At 43.5% G+C, this 16,935-nt stretch overlaps 1 protein-coding gene across 3 annotated transcripts in view; it reads right to left on the minus strand.

Annotated features, from left to right (window-relative positions):
* Nucleotides 1-16,935, minus strand: part of CSGALNACT1 (chondroitin sulfate N-acetylgalactosaminyltransferase 1) — a 354,308-nt gene that overhangs the window by 189,172 nt on the left and 148,201 nt on the right. For 2 of the 3 annotated variants that reach the window (XM_044225260.1, XM_044225262.1), the window contains exon 2: nucleotides 11,442-11,535. The gene's annotated coding sequence lies outside the window, so the exon portion shown is untranslated. Of the gene's footprint in view, nucleotides 1-11,441; nucleotides 11,536-11,849; nucleotides 11,982-16,935 lie in introns of those variants that run through there. The other variant, XM_044225261.1, reaches the window with a different exon arrangement.

A 16,935-nucleotide genomic window follows, 5' to 3' on the forward strand; every position in this document is an offset into this window, starting at 1 on the left:
CCTTCCCGCGACCTCAGGAGCACACCTGCACTGGAGCAGCACCGGGGTCCAGGCACCCCGCAACAGGGAGAGGCCCACAGGTTGAGACACTGCGAGACACAGCGTCGCAGCAGTCTGTTTTCAACGTGAAATCAGCTCCCTTCAGGAAACGTGCCCAACATCAAAAAGACTTGTGGAGGTACCTACTGCAACCTTAGGGAAAAGAAATGGAAACTTGAAAGTTCTTCCCAGCAAAGCAACTCTCAATCTTGGAACCTCTAAGACCCCTTGCAAGAGCTTCTCGAAAATGCAGGCAACCGGCAACACCCCTGGTACCCAGAAACTCTGGGGACAGGCTGGGGCATCTGTACATGCTTGTAAATGCCAAGTCAAATGTTGAGAAATGCTGGCTTAATGTACGACAGCTAGGGAGATGGAAATCTAACTCAGAATCAGATTCTTTCCATCATGGGCAGTGGGCAGCACCTCTCAAAGGCTGGATGGTGGGACAGCGTTCTTAAAAAGGCAGGGAAAGGGAAAGGGAAAGGGCTGGAAAAGGTTCTGTGGAGAAGAAACCTGGGAATGAGGAAGTTGAATTAAACTTCTGTCTTTACTTTAATAGGCCAGAATCTTTAATAGGCCAAGGTGCAACGTACCCTACAAAAAAGGAGTACATTTTCTAAGCTTATCTGATCATCAAAACAAAAACAAAAAAACCTCCTTTTGAAAAGAATTCTAGGGGCGCCTGGGTGGCTCAGTGGGTTAAGCCGCTGCCTTCGGCTCAGGTCACGATCTCAGGGTCCTGGGATCGAGTCCCATGTCGGGCTCTCTGCTCAGCGGGGAGCCTGCTTCCTCCTCTCTCTCTCTGCCTGCCTCTCTGCCTACTTGTGATCTCTGTCAAATAAATAAATAAAATATTTAAAAAAAAATAAAAAATAAAAATAAAAATAAATTTTAAAAAAAGCATTCTATGGTATTAGAAATCTGGAAACCACTTGGGTTAGTGATGGTCTAATGTAACTGTCCCCCATTAACTGTTTCTAGAAGTTTCCTAAAGGACAGCCTGACAAACATACTCATTTCAAAAGCTGTTTGCGTTCCTGCACTCCTGCCCCAGGGCTGAGTCCACTGGAGATTTCTTCAGAACCAGGCAATGAAGATCCTATTTCCCATTTTTCCCCACCTAGGATGTTACTCCAAACAACTCAACACTTGGTTCTAATTTTCATCCCTTGTGTTTTGATACCTATCAGTCAGTTTCTTCCCCATAAAAAAAGTAACATTCTTCGATTTTTTATAATCAAGATGTTTGGCTCCTGTGGAGGCTCCCATCTGATCTTTATTTTAGGGCAAACCTCAGTTGGATGAAGACTGATGGATTTAAGGCCTGAAAGGGAACTGTAGTAACTGGTGCTGGTTTTTTACAGAATGTTTGTATTCTGTAGCACTGTGAATTATTCCAAGAGTTTACACTCCCAAGTTTCTAGTAAAAAAACTAAACAAAACAAAACAAACAAACAAACAAAAAAAAAAACGCAGACTATATGAAAATATATCTTTAGCTCTAGCCCATGTTCATTATACATATCCAGTCATTCCTCCCTCCGTATCTGAACAACCCCCCCAGGAACAAAGATGGCGACAGGCATCTTTGGTGGGGCACAGGCCCTCTAGCGGTCCTGACCCTTCTCCAGAGACCCCTGCCACTGTTGCTGCCTCTGTGACAGCTCAAGGAGGTGGCCTAGGACCCGAGCCCTTTTTCAAATACCTGCTCTATGAAAACAAAACTTTGCTCTCTGCTGTACAATTTGGAGACTGACCAATAGTTAGGCCCAAGGTCTCACTTTCTCAGCGCAGGGTGCCATTCGGGTCTCATTAATTTTTCTAACACTCCTTGACTAAAAGAAATGGTTAATGGTGGGTTGTTGTTTTTTTTTCCACTAAGCAGTTAGGTCCACAAGCTTATGAGTATTTATGTCCTAACAACTTAGTAGCTGTTCGAGAGAAGAATCCAATGAACTGAAAGAAACAGAACAGCTTTTGCCTCATCCCCCACCACCATCACTGACCAAAGGCATGTGTGCCTCTCGCAGGCACTGCAGTGCTTCTCAGATCTTAGGACCAGATTAGATACCACACCTAATTTTGTGTAGCAGTTACTTTTCATCACAGTAACTGCTGAAAATGTGGTTTCCCAAAGATGTGATATCATCAAAAGGAGCGGGGATCAATCTAATGCTGAAAGTATGAACTACCTAGTGGTTTGCACAATGGCTAACAGAGATCTAGCATACTTTGCTTGAAAATTTACAATATTCCAAAGCACAGCTACGGATTCCCTTGGTACCCCAGTGTGGAAACCACTGACAGGTAAAAGACTCTTTCTGGAATGTTTTGTAATCCTTCTTGAGCCTTTCAGTCACCCAAATACATGTCAGGAGGGCAGGTTGGGGGTTAAATGACCATGAGGAAAAAGATGATACTTTCACCATATACAGACAGGAGGCGGAGATGATGTTTCAGCCGAACTGGCAAAAGATGAATGTTGCTTCTTTCATTTATGATGCCTCTCAGGTAGGGAGGCCTGATTTTTACCTCTTGGAGACTTATTGCATTATACCCTCCTTACCAATGAATAAAAGAATTATTATTCAGTACACTGTTTATTTGATAAGATTTCCTTATGTAACCTTTCTGGTTTGGTTCGCATATTATTCTCCCCATAAGCTGCTTATTTTCTATGGATTAATGATTTGCTTGTAAAATATTTTGGCATTATTCACTTTGGGCTTTGGATGCTATAAATCTCCTCCAAACCAATGTTGTAATAAGGTTTGTAACTTTGAATAATCAGAAAAATAGCTATGCAAATTAACTAGATCCTAGTAGAAATTAGATCTAGTTGACATAATAATTTCAATTTTATGTATTTGAGCTTCAGCTATGAAAAGACTTTCTTAATAAAAATCAGGGGATATTGTGCAAATCAAGGTAGCTTTAGAATGATAACAAGAAGCTCCCTGCTCTGGCCAGTGTGCAGATTTTGGTGGACAGCTTTCCCATCAAACACACCTAGCCTATTCCAAATGAATCAGAGAGCATGTTACAATCCTGAAAAGGATGGAATGGCATGGAATCCACAAAAAGCCCCAAACTGAATACAGATCTCTGATCCTGTTCCCAGCCCAGCTCTCAGAACCTCTGTGACCTGGACTAAGCTTGTCCATGACATGAAGTTACTCAGCATTCCTGGGCCCACTCAGTCATGGTGTCAGCCAGAACTCCCAAACACCCTTTAACTACCATGCTTGAATCAGATTTGAAAACAGTACTTGTTTAACAGGCGAGAAAACTGAGGCTCAGGGACATGAAAAAGTCATCGCAGGTCATGGGTAGCTAGGCTCGAGGTTCCCTGCCTACCTGCCCGAAATTCACGCCATGCACAGAGCAGCTGGATCCATTTCTTTCTGCTCTACCAATCCACAATTCTTGTGATCAGAGAAAGCAAGGATTTATAGTAGTCTGTAAACCTCGGAAGAAAATAGAAATGTCAAAAATCCAGTTATCTTGCTAAATATCTGGCCTCCTAGATCCTGAATAAGAGCTTCATGAGGGCAAGGACTTTCACCTCGTGTTCACTTCTGTATTTCCAACTCCTAGAACACTGCCGAGTGCCTAGGAGACACTCAGCAAATTTGTTGACTGAGTGCACTGGCATACTGTGAGAAAGGGTAACGATTGTGGGTAGTATTTATATTAGGTAATCAACATTCTGGAAGGAAATGAGTTACTGGATTTTTTAAAGTCTGCTTGGAGGAACTTTATTTCATGTTCCTCAGAATCAAATAATAATTTAGAGAAATAGTGTCTGTGCTAAGTTCTCACTGGCTAGGATCTATTGAGGGTGGTATTATAATGTCCTTGTTATCCAATGGAGTTCTCCTGCTTATGACTTTTTGTCATTGTTGCCTATTTGAAATGCTAGTCTCATAGGGCATACAAGTATGAAATAAATCAGAGCCAGAAGTCTACCGTTTGTGTTGAGGGCTTCAAATTTGGACTCCCAAGGTGGGAGACACAGAGAAGAAAGCCATACCCCTGAATAACTGTGGCATTCTTCGAACCGAGGTTGGACAGGATCTCCCCCCTTCGAAGGATCTCTCCTGCAGTGTGGGGGATTCACGCCCCTGCCACTGACTCCTAGAACACCAGCATGTGGGGCTTCAACAGCATCATCTTTTCAGAACAGTCTGAAGTATTGCTGAGAACATGACTCCACTTGGCAACTTTATTCTAAGAAATTCACTCATGTGTGCACTCATTTTCATCCACAACTTGGTAGTTAGTTATCACTTACGTTTGTTCATCCTGGGTCCAAGTTAGACAAGTGCTGGGTTGTTGAGAGTAGCATGCTAGTTGGGGAGAAGGAGGAAACAGGATCCCCTCACCTGGTTCTAACCTAATCAGCTCAGCTGGGGACACTGAGTAGAGGGCACTGGTGGGGTATGCTGTAGAGATGGCCAGGAGTCTGCAGCCCCAAAGAGTCGTGTGAGCTGGGGGAGACAAGTTAGAAAGAAGCAGGAAGTGGATGAAAGTTCACCATTTGGACCAGAAGAAATAATACAGAGGTATAGAGTGAAAAGACAGAGAGTACAGAACGCTAGGGAACACCAATATGTAAGTGATGGGAAGGGGACTGTGCAGGATCAGCCAGACAAGTAGGGAAAAACTATAAGAGCTTATTGTCATTTTATGTAAGCCAAGGGAAGTTCGAGTTTAAAAGACAGTAGTCGGGGAACCTGGGTGGCTCAGTGGGTTAAGCCTCTGCCTTCGGCTCAGGTCATGATCTCAGGGTCCTGGGATCAAGCCCCACATCATCGGGCTCTCTGCTCAGCAGGGAGCCTGCTTCCCCCTCTCTCTCTGCCTGTGGCTCTGCCTACTTGTGATCTCTGTCGAACACATAAATAAAATGTTTAAAAATAAATAAATAAAAATTTTAAAAATTAAAAAAATAAATAAAAGACACTGGTCAATGCATCAAATGATGGAGAGAAGGCAGGCAATGGTGATATCCATAATCTGGCTTCCAAGTACTAAAGATAATAATTAAGATGCCATGAGTCAAATTGCAGTGAGATGAGCAATAATACGAACTCGAAACCCACCACACGACTTCAGGGCAAGAAGAGCTAGATGATGAAAACAACACAACCTTCACCCAGTCACCTAATCCACATTCCAATTTTAGGTCAGGATTCCAATTAGGACAATGGTCCAAGGCTACAGGTAAGTGCTTTATTTCACTTGGCTATAAAAAAATTATCATAAAAGTCAAATGCTATTAATTTAATCCTTTTCTCCCTCTCTGTCAAGACCTCTATTCCTTGGCATGGATCCCACATGCTTGGGACTAAGTTGGTTATTCACATGTTTTATAAATGTAGAAAAACACATTTAGTGATAGAAACAAGTAGCCCTGGCTGCAAGTCTTAATTATATATGAGATTTTGGTTCTTCTATCAATTCTGGGACATTCTTCCAAAATATACCTTTCCTGTTTCTTACAAGCAAAAATCCTAAATAATATCCAACATTTTAATTTGTCAAGAAATAGAATTTTAAATATTAATTATCATTATAGTCTAAAAGAATAGATATTTTAAATATTAAAACATAAGAAAAAAGACCAGAGCCTCAAAGTGAAGATTATTCCTTCAGAGTGAGTATTAACTCTTTGAAAGACATCACTTTACTGTTCTCATTTTTCTGCAGATGACTGGCACATTCACCAGAAACTGAATTCCAATCCAAGAACTGACACTTCATAACCCCAAAGTGTATTTAAATTCTAACTTGTAGTAAAGCCTCATTTGTTTGAGTTGAAAATATGCAACTCCTTATTAAAAGATTTAAGTGTAAATATTAATATTTCTAATTGCCACATATTTTTAAGGAGCCTTAGGAAAAAAATGTTAATGTAACAATTTGAATTAGATGGTTTCCTAATAGTAAAGAAGAATTTAGTGTTTTCTGGTGGCCCTAACCATGCAATCCTGTCTATAATGTTAAAAGATCTAAGTAACAGGGCACCTGGGTGGCTCAGTTGGTTAAATATCCAACTCAATTTAGGATCAGGTCTTGATCCCAGAGTCAGTGAGAATGAGCCCCACATAGGACAAGATTCTCTCTCCCTCTGACCTTTCCTTCTACCCCCACCACCCACCTCCCCAAACCTCCCCTCATGTGGGCTCTCAAAAAAAAAAAAAAAAAAGAAAGAAAGAAAGAAAAATCTAAGTAACAACTGAGCTAGAAGTTTCCACACAGTTATAATTCTTTCCAGTGCCCACCTCCACCTCTAATTTTCATCCCCACTTTTCCCTCAAACCTTTACACACAGCTCCTGAATTAAATCCCTGCCTTCCCTCCTCCACAAACATGTCCCTAGGCTGACAGGATTCGAGTTTCATTTTAAATTCTTCAGGAAAGATATTACACACTGGGTCAGAACCTTTGAGTAAAAAGAGAGCTGCTTCCTGGGTGTCAGGTGAACATTTGAAATTGTGCTCTTTCAAGCACCAGAATGTTATTTAGTTTTAGAGTCATGATTTTCCACATAAAACATCCATTAGTGTGATGGGGGAAAAAAAAGACTGACTCCTTATGAGCTGGCTCCTTATGAGCAATCAGATGAAAGCCTGGAGTCTTGTGACAGAACAAACATTTCTGCCCTTAATCATATAAGTAATTTTTTAAGTGTCATACAAGTATTTCTAGATGAGCAGTAAGATCCTATTATCTTTATTGAAGAAAAACAGGTGAGAAAGTGGATAATTTTGAATCAGATTTTAACTGCAAATGTAGGCAAAGATAAGAAAAGGAATAACAAGGTCTGGAAGTAAAGCCCAAAGATCTTATCAATGTAAATCTGGTCTGTTTTGGTTACATAATACATGTTAAATAAAAAGTGATTTAAAGATCTGAGCAAATGAAAAATAAAACGTAAGGAAGGAAAAGTCCCCAAATCAAAGAAATTCAATCTTTTTTAAAGGATTAATTATCTTTTTTAAAACCAAGGTCTTTGACTTTTTGTTATTTTTAACTTGGTAAGACACATATAACATAAAAGTCACCATCTTGATGATTTTTAAGATTTGTCATATATCTATTTGAGAGAGAGAGAAACAAAGAGAGAGAGAGAGAGAGAGAGCATGAAGAGGAGCAAAGGGAGAGGGACAAGCAGGCTCTGTGCTGACCACAGATCCCGCCCCAGGGGCCCCAGTCCCAGGACCCCAAGACCATGCATGACCTGAGCTGAAACCAAGAGTCTGACACTCAACCGACAGGAGCCACCCAGATGCTCCTGCCATCTCAATGATTTTTAAGTATATAGTTTAAAAGTATTCAGTACATTCACAGTGTTGTTCAACAAACCCCAGAAGTTTTCGTCTCGCAAAATGGAAACTCTACCAATTAGACAACACTGCGTTCTCCCCTCCCCCGCCCCTTGCTGTCACCAGCCCACTTTCTGTCCTTATTAACCTGAAGACTTAAGCTGAGACCTACAATATTTTTTCTTGTAACTGGCTTATTTCACATCCTGTCCTCACGGTTCATTCATGTTGTAGCGTGTGGCAGAACTTCCTTCCTTTTTAAGGTAGAATGCTATTCTACGATGTGTATAGTCCACATTTTGCTTATCTGCTTATCTGTGGATGGCCAGGTGGGTTGAAGCCAACCTTCTTGGACTTATGTTTCTAACACATGAAACTAAGTGGGCACTGATGCTGGAGTCAGAACACTTGGGTTCAAATCCCTCCCCTCCCGCCTCCATAGTAGCTCTGAAAATACGCAAGTTAAGACAGAAGAAGGTAAAGGAAAGGTAGGTATACCACGAACCACTCAGCAAATTAAAATACTGACACTGCAAGTCACCTGGGTGGCTCAATCATTAAGCATCTGCCTTCAGATCAGGTCATGATCCCAGGGTCCTGAGATCGAGCCACACATCGGGCTCCCTGCTTGGCAGAGAGCCTGCTTCTCCCTCTACCACTCACCCTGCTTGTGGTCCCTCTCTCGCTATATCTCTCTCTCTGTCAAATAAATAAATTAATAAAATCTTAAAAATAAACTAAAATACTGACATTACTAGGTTCTGACGAGGGTTTTCGATACCGCAAAGTCATCCAAACACTTGTTTGTGGCTACAAATAAGGACAAACACAGGCGACGTGCTGAAACTGCAGAGACCGAGCCTCCTCTGAGGATAGTGCTGGCCTCGGGACAGCTGTCTAACTGGTAAACAGCAGTAAACGGTGGAGGAAATAAGGTGATGGGGGGCACAGTGGCCCAGCCCTTCAGTTGCTGGGGCTCAGGAAAGGTCTTCCAGGGCCAAGTCCTAGACAGGAAGGGAGTCTGGGACAGCAGAACCAGCCGCAGATGTGAGAGGCTGAAGCACAAGCTTGGGAGAGAGAAACTAAGTCGATGGAAAGGGAATCTCAATAAGCAGAGCCCCAAAAGAGAACAGAAAAGACAAAACACAAGGCCTAATTAAGTGTCAATCAAGAGAAAGAAAGGAAAACCCACTAGAAGGCATGCATCACTCCGTACCCATTCTGGTGCCAGTGTGAGTCTCCCGGCCCAGGCTTGCCTGGAGTAGCTTCGACTGCTGAAAACAAATTGTGGCTCAGGAGTATAAATTAAAATTGCAGCAGCGAAAGCTGACACTCATTAAAAGCTTACAGACTTTGTGTCACACTTCGTGCCATTAAATGGAAATGTTTTAAAAGTTGAAAACATATCCAAAAATTCATAAAACACAAACTACTCACGTCTCTGTTTTTTCAAATATGAGCAACGTGCCAAGTTCCTATATGATAGCTTCATATTAGTATTTACTTATCATGCCCACTTCACCCCAAAAAGGACTGAACCAACCACCATCTTATGTTACCTGGTGGTCAAGTTTCAAGAGCTCCCGGAACTGTAAAGGACCTACAAGGTTATCTGTCTACAGAGAGAGTTTCTATGCCCTCAGACACTCCCCAAGGAACAGACTAGACCACCAACATGAGAACGGAAAGGCCTGTGCCCAGCTCAGAGGAGACTCCGAGAGACCCTGGGATGAAGAGCTGTGACCAAGCAGAAGCATTGGGCAGGGACCAGGAGACATCCTTTCTTCACTTTTCCACCTACTGACTGGCCCTTCCACTCCTGTCATCAGGGCCTCCTAGGAGCTGTTTCTGAATGCTGGTGATGCTCATTGTAGGAATTGGTGGTGACGGGTGAGAAAAGTTCCCCAGGAGAGCAGCAAGGAAGAAAATAGGGCAAGGAGAAAGAGAAGTGTGAAGACCACCAGAGCTTCCACATGCACAGTGAGTGGGGGAGGGGCAGAAAGTAGAAACGGAGCAGGTGTGATCTGGAGCACACCTTCCCCTCGTCAGAAGGAGAGGAATTAGCATGTGTGGAAATGCCACACACTTCTGGGTAGGGAGAGACAGGAAACATATCAACAGGGCACGGAGTAGGGGTGACAACATGGCGGGCAGCAGGGGATGGGGAAGAAACGGTGTGGGGCCATAGGCTCTGCAAAGGATGTGTCTGCGACACCAGAACATCCTTATTGCCAACATTTTATGGTCCATATTTGAATCAACAAGTGAACTGTCCTTGCTTGAACTCCATGCTCACTAGGTGTTGGTGTGGTGTGTCTGCCACCAGAGGAAGAACACAACCCATCACTCTTCTCCTAAGTCCCTTTTTTTTTTCTTGCAAGTCTGGGAAAGGACCACTGCTGAGGGACAGTCAAGTCCCTCAGTCTAAAAAGGCCTCAATCTGTAAAGGTACATGCCTGGAAGGGTGGCTTTCCCAAGTTGGTACTGACCAGGTAAAGCCTTGGCTCCTTAGCAGCTTCCCCTCTCTCTGCCCAGGGGTCCACAGCACTGTGAGCACCACTAAAACCCCACTTGGGCTGCAGCTCCACCCGTTGGCCTCCCAAGCCTTACACGTCTTGCTACTCTAACAGCTTTGGACTAGAGCACAAACATCCTATAACTTTGCCTTTACCCAGCTCGACCTTAGTCAGCTTTCTACCGCTTCTCTATCTTGTAAAATTGACTTGGCTCTTTTCTACTCTTACCTCAAGATTTTAATAATTAGGGTCTACATGATGTTCTACTGACACTGTTTTCTACATCATCCAAGCCATCCCCAAAAACATGAAACATCCTGAGACCAAAGATCAGAATAATTTCGTATGTCCCTCAAGTTGGCCCTGAATTGCTTAGGCCTGATAGCCACATGACTTTCTACTCAGAAAAGAATTGGTGAAGAATTATTCTTTTATTTTTGTTTGTATTATCAATTTTTGGCCAAGATCATTTTTATTTTTCTATTAATAGTAAGTCAGTTACAATCCCTTTTATACTCCTGCACACTCCATTGTTTTAATGCAAAGCAGTTCATTTATGTAAAATCAAATCAGATGCTTTGAGTTCCATTCTTTCATTTTAATCAGGGTGACAAAAGTAAAAACAAAACAAAGCAAATCCTGAACAAAACCTCTACAGAAATTTGTTAAATGAAGAGGAAAGGTGAGAGGGGCTTCTTGAAAATGCACATATGCTGAGCACAGCTTACCTATTTTTACTGTTATGTCTGTTGAGCCATTTCTAAAGAAAACTAGAAAAGGTTTGCTCTGTTGAAGACAGAAGTCGTGTATACAACTTCAGATTTCATACTGTTGCATTCCAACATTAATGATGTCCCTAAGGTTCTTTCTTTTTTAAGTTTTAGTCTTGCCAAATGTAATGAAATATCTTATCGCAGTGAAACTCAAAATTACTGGTTATAAGAGAAGACCTACAACAATGTTCCATAGCTTTATATTTGTCCCTAGATGAAAACCAACCATATAATCCATTGGGCTACTATTCTCCAAGATTCTAGAAAGTATACCCTTATGATGTAAGTTAGAAATGAAGATCGTTCTTCAATTTCCTAAACTATTTTACTTAAAGAACTATTTTGTGGCACAGTCAGAATGATGATGCCCATTTGATTATGGGCTAACTATTTGAGAAAGCTGAATAGTCTGTCACAACTTCCAAAAAGAGAACAACTCTTCCTACTCAAGCGAATATTTTTTAAGAAGAATTAAGTCATTCTTCTAACTACATTACTGGTTTAAGTCACTTGCCACAGTGAGAAGAAAATTCTAAAGAAGTTGGTAACATTCAATGCACATTACAAGCTTTCCAAAGTGAATAAAAAGATTCCAGGCAGCCAAATAATTTAACTACTTTGAAAAAAGTATTCCTATCTTAAAATAATAATTTGTTGTTAGCCAAGCTATTGAGAGTAAAATGAAGTTGGACACATTTCCAACACAACCAGAATACAGAATACAACGCAGACCGGACCAAAGTCTGTTTCTTCAGCCATCTCTGATGACCAGACTCGCTTACCTGCAAGTATGAGGAGAGAAGCTGAGCCTGGAGCTACATCGTCCCTCCTCTGCGTGAAAATACCTGGGCTTCTTCCCGTGAAACGGAAAGGAATCTAAAACATAAGAAAATAAAATAAAGTAAAATAAAAATAAGAAGTAGGAGCCCCCTGTGAATTCCCATGTCTCCGCTCTAGGTGATATTACAAAATGGTAGAAATTTAAATCGTTTAGGATATAAAATACGATTCACCCCCCACACCCAGGACGGTGTTTCCCCCTCCCTATTGTAATGGATAAAATACAAAATATTTGTACACACGCGCGCACACGCGCGGTTTAAAACAAACGGCTGAAGCCCCGCAGGAGTGCGCGTGAGGGCCGCCCCCAGCCTGAGAAGAACCCCCTCCACACACACCGGAAAGCCGACCTAGCCTGAGAGAAACGCGCTCGCTGCCCGCGCGCTGCTCCTGAACCCGCGGCTCGGCTCGCGCTGCGTCCTCGCTGAAGTCCCTGGGCGTCCAGCGTGGGTCAGGAGCGAAAGTGCCGCCCCCTCGGCAAGGACCGCATGCGGCGCCACCGCTTTTTTCTTTTCTTTCCTTTTTTTTCCTTTTCCTTTTTCTTTTTCTTTTTTTAATGTTTTCATGGAACCCAATGTTACAAAAGAGCAAATCCTCCTTCAAGTTCCGCCCGAGGGGCGGAAAGGGCGCGCGCGCTTCGGAATGGTCCCGGGCCGCCTAGAACGCCCCGCTCCGGGCGCATCCCCCGCCCCGCCCCGCCCCCAGCCCGGGTCCTGCGCGCGGCTGGCGCTGTCCCGGGGGCGGACGCGGCGGGGAGGGGCGCACACGCGTCCGCGAGCTTCCCCGGCCCCCGCGCGGCCCGCCCCCCCGGCGCCCCCCCAGGTCCCGGCAGAGAGCGGCAAGGCGGGGACGGCGACCGCCCCGCGCCACCCCTGCCTGGAAGGAACGACACTGGAGGCCACAGATGTGTCAACGCAGGTGAAAGCAGAGGGAAACGAGGGACAAGAGCACGTTCAGGAAGCAGAGGCCGGAGAACGTTCTGGAAAGGGGCTGGGCCTCCCGTCAGAGAAGCGTTCATGACCATACAGCGCTGTCCTCGATGGGTGAGCGGTCCCAGTCCCCCAGAGTGCTCGCGGTCTGGTCTCACGCCGTCTTTATAGTTCAAGGGACAGCGAAAAGCAAGCGACACTCTTGTTCCCGTGTCACATGCAGGAGTGAAGAGGGGCCAGAAAGCCAAGACAGGACCGAGAAGCCCGCGGGCCGCCGCCGCTTGTCCTTTCTCATGGGGACAGCGGCCGTGTCCACAGCGGATCTGACACATTTCTGCTCCTCCCGGCGCCTAACTTTGAAGGTTTTCTCCGAAGCATCCCTGTGAACAGAACAACGCCACGTCCCTTGGGATCCGCTCCCGCCTCCCACTTTACGGTGGGTTTGAGGTTAAAGTGCGCTGGGCCTGCTCTGGGCCGTCCTCTGGGGGACAGGGACGGTGCCCTCCGCGGCGACCAGGGGGACTCAGGGCTGCAGCTCCACCTCCCCTGGCCTTGCTCTCACCACCGATACTTCCGTCCCTGCTTGGCTAATTAATCTCTGTCCAAGGACATAGTTGCTGTTGGCAGGAAGGCGGCCATGCCAAAGTGGAATAATCACTTGGACCCGAATCGGAGTTGTTTTCCATCCTTGACAGCAAATAATGTTATTCCAGCGCCTGCAGGCCAAGAGTTGAAATGAGTTTATAATTTGGCTTCCAATCTCACATTCTCATTCTCCACCACTTAAATTTTCTTTTCTGTCTTTTAGCATGCAGAGGGCCGCTTCGGAGGCTGAATCACTGACTCGGTCTTTACTGATATCCTTAATGAATATCCTTTGCCATCTACATAAAAAGGGGAAACATCTGCATCGTCCAAAACCACACTTGTTTTAATAATGAAACTAAATAGACTGTTGGCTCATACCTCCGTATGATCATTAATAATCTAATTTGTACTTCTCTCTCCAGCAACTTGAAGAGAAACATTCACAGTTTTTTCATCCACACACAGTAGTGCACATTCATCCGGCTTCTAAGCGCCTGGCCCTCGCACGGGCAAACCGCAGGGTGAGAGCCCCAGGACTGCCCAGCACCGCCCTCTTTCCCTAGTGAAAGAACTCATTAAAACTCCGATCCTTGGCTCTAGGAAGTACATTGTCTCCTTAGCAGTTCCAAACATCATGTTCCCCCAGAAAGCAGTCATCCCAAGTTAGTGATGGAGAAGGAGAGAGACAGGAAGGCAGAAACACTGACAAGACTCCCTCGGGCATGGGGGTGGACAGCGAGTTGGCATCATGGAAAATTATTGAAGGTAAATGGAAGGTCCATTAGGGAGAAGTGGGTGTGTTCAACCAGACACATCATCTATTAGAAGAAAGGCAAGGGGCACCAATGGCACAGCTACCATGTGCCATACCCTGTCTAGCTGCATTACATACAAACTCATTCAACCCCCACAACAAGGCTACACCTATATGTATTAATATTCCCATTCCACAGATGGAGAAAGTGAGGCTCAAAGGGGTTAAGAAACCTCCCTACGAGTACATGCTAAAGCCAGGATTTTCCTGACTTTAGAACCAAAGCTCTAGAGAGAAAAAGGAAAAGCAAACCCTTACTTTTTCTATTATGCAACACTGTCTTGGCTGCAAGATCTGGTCCTCCTGTGTGGTTCTCTAAGACCGTATGGGACCAACTGGGGCTTCAACTGCATTAAAGAGGGGCCTGGCAGATAGCCAAAGGTGGCCATCAAGGCCTTGAGAACACAGTCCCTCCCTGATCCCCTGAATCCCTCATCCTTATAAGAAATCACAATGACAAAAACACACTCTTGGATGAGTCTTCCTGAGTATCAAAGAAACAATTAGAATTGTTCAAAATAAAATCTAAATCCAAGAAAACAACTGCAGGTGTGCAGATATAGTGCCCTGCTTTGTTCCCTTGAGAAAATAGTTCTCAACAACATCCCTCAGTCTGAACATCTGTAGCCAGATCTGAGGTCCCCTCTCCTATCTCCAATGCCCTGTGTGTTCTCAGTTGTTTGGCACACAGAGTGAGACAATTATGTGGATTCACAAGTTTTAATTATGGTAAAAAAGTAGGCAAGAGAAGGCCGATGTGCAGAGAGTGGCTGGGAGAACGTCCATGGAACAATCACATACTTGGATGTGGAAGTTTCCCAGCAGGATTCTAAAGGTTAGGAAGTCCGTCCTACCACAGTCCCACAGTAATAGAATCTGACATACATTAATTAACAGGACTCCATAAATAAGTCATCTTTTTTTTTAAGATTTTATTTATTTGATAGAGAGCGAGAGATCACAAGTAGGCAGAGAAGCAGGCAAAGAGAGAGGGAAGCAGGCTCCCTGCGGAGCAGAGAGCCCAATGCGGGGCTCAATTCCAGGACCCTGGGATCACGACCTGAGCTGAAGGCAGAAGCTTTAACCCACTGAACCACTCAGGCACCCCCAATAAGTCATCTTTTAACCATATTAAAAGGAGGCTACCAAAACTCAACTAGTGAAAACAGCAATCAAAAATGTTGAAAGTGAGTACACTGAGATCAATAATATTTAAACAATCTAGCAACCCATTCTATAAAATGTACAATTCCTAAGTGAAAGTTCAAAGCAATTTAATTTCTAAAGAGCTTCAAAAACACAATTGATCCAATGGCACAATAATACCTATTCATGGGCCATAAGCTCCAAGGCTTCCTCACCTTCATAAATGCCAATCTTTAACTCGTTAGTCCATCTAAACCCCATATGTATCAGATACATGGATTCCTGAAATGTGAGAAATAAGCAAGGAAGACGAACAAGCCCTTTCCTCATCAATGTGCCGAAAGCAACAAAAGAAAGTCATCAAAATAGGCAGAGACTAGATATGTGCCTGCCAACTCAAGCTACCTGTGATATTTTTCTTTGTGTGTATGTGGATAATAATATGTTTTTAAATCTTAATGGTAATGTTTTTTATTTGTATAAATATATTACGGTACTAGAAGACAGAGCAGAGATAGAGTCAGGAACTATGCAGACAACTTCTAAAATTTGTTTCAAGGACGCCTGGGTGGCTCAGTTGGTTAAGCAGCTGCCTTCGGCTCAGGTCATGATCACAGCATCCTGGGATCGAGTCCCACATCAGGCTCCTTGCTCAACAGGGAGCCTGCTTCTCCCTCTGCCTCTGCCTGCCATTCTGTCTGCCTGTGCTCGCTCTCTCCCTCTCTCTCTCTCTGATAAATAAATAAAATCTTTAAAAAAAAAAAAAAAGAATTTGTTTCAGAGGGGTGGCTCAGTCAGTTGAGCTTCTGACTCTTGGTTTCAGCTTAGGTCATGATCCCAGGGTTGTGGGATCGAGCCCTGTGTTGGGCTCAGCACAGAGTCTGCTCTTCCCTCTCCCTCTTTCATTCCCTCTCTGCTTCTGCCCCTGTCTCCCTCACTCCCATGCCCTTTCTCTCAAATAAAATCTTAAAAACAAAGAATATGTTTCAGAAAAGAAAGTGCCCTTGCATGCTACCCATTATAAATCACATGTAACTATATTCTTGACCACATTCTTTCCACATTAAATAATTATGCTGAAAATAGTATGTTTTAGAGCACAACTGACTTTAAAAGTCATGAGTTTCTCCAAAAATGCTGCTCTTCTGTTATCCAGTGAAATGAAAAACAGGATCACTGTGTCCTGGTCTAGCATGTACAGAAGCAGACTAAATAAGAAGATATTTCTTTACCTCTTTCTTATTCCTAATCCTTCCAGTGAAGTAGGTCACTCTTATTTTCTTTAATTTTTCATTCTGATAAATGGGGATAATCTCAGATACTCTTTGCAGAACTATTGAGACTATCAACAAAATTATATTGCTAAATTATTTGAAGTCTCTTTTTAAATGTACAGGTCTAGAGCAATTGAATTATTGGATATTGACCCCAAAGATACAAATGTAGTGATCCTAAAGGGCACATGCACCCCAATGTTCACAGTAGCAATGTCCATAATAGCCAAACTGTGGAAAGAGCCCAGATGTCCATCAACAGATGAATGGATAAAGAAGAGGTAGTATATATATACAATGGACTATTACTCAGCCATCAGAAAGGATGAAATCTTACCATTTACATTGATGTGGATGGAGCTAAAGGGGACTATGCTGAGCGAAAGAAGTCAATCAGAGAAATACAATTATCATATGGTTTCATTCATATATGGAATATAAGAAAAAGCCCAGAGGACCATAAGGGAAGGAAGGGAAAACTAAATGAGAAGTCATCAGAGAAGGAGACAAACCATGAGAGACTCTTACCTTAGGAAACAGACTGAGGGTTGCTGGAGGGGAGGTGGGTGGGGGAATGAAGTAACTGGGTGATGGGCATTAAGGAGGGCACGTGATGTGATGAGCACTGGGTGTTTACACAACTGATGCATTACTAAACCCTACATCTGAAACCAAGGATGTACTA

This window comes from Neovison vison, chromosome 11 (genome assembly GCF_020171115.1).
Source record: "Neovison vison isolate M4711 chromosome 11, ASM_NN_V1, whole genome shotgun sequence".
NCBI lineage: Eukaryota > Metazoa > Chordata > Mammalia > Carnivora > Mustelidae > Neogale > Neogale vison.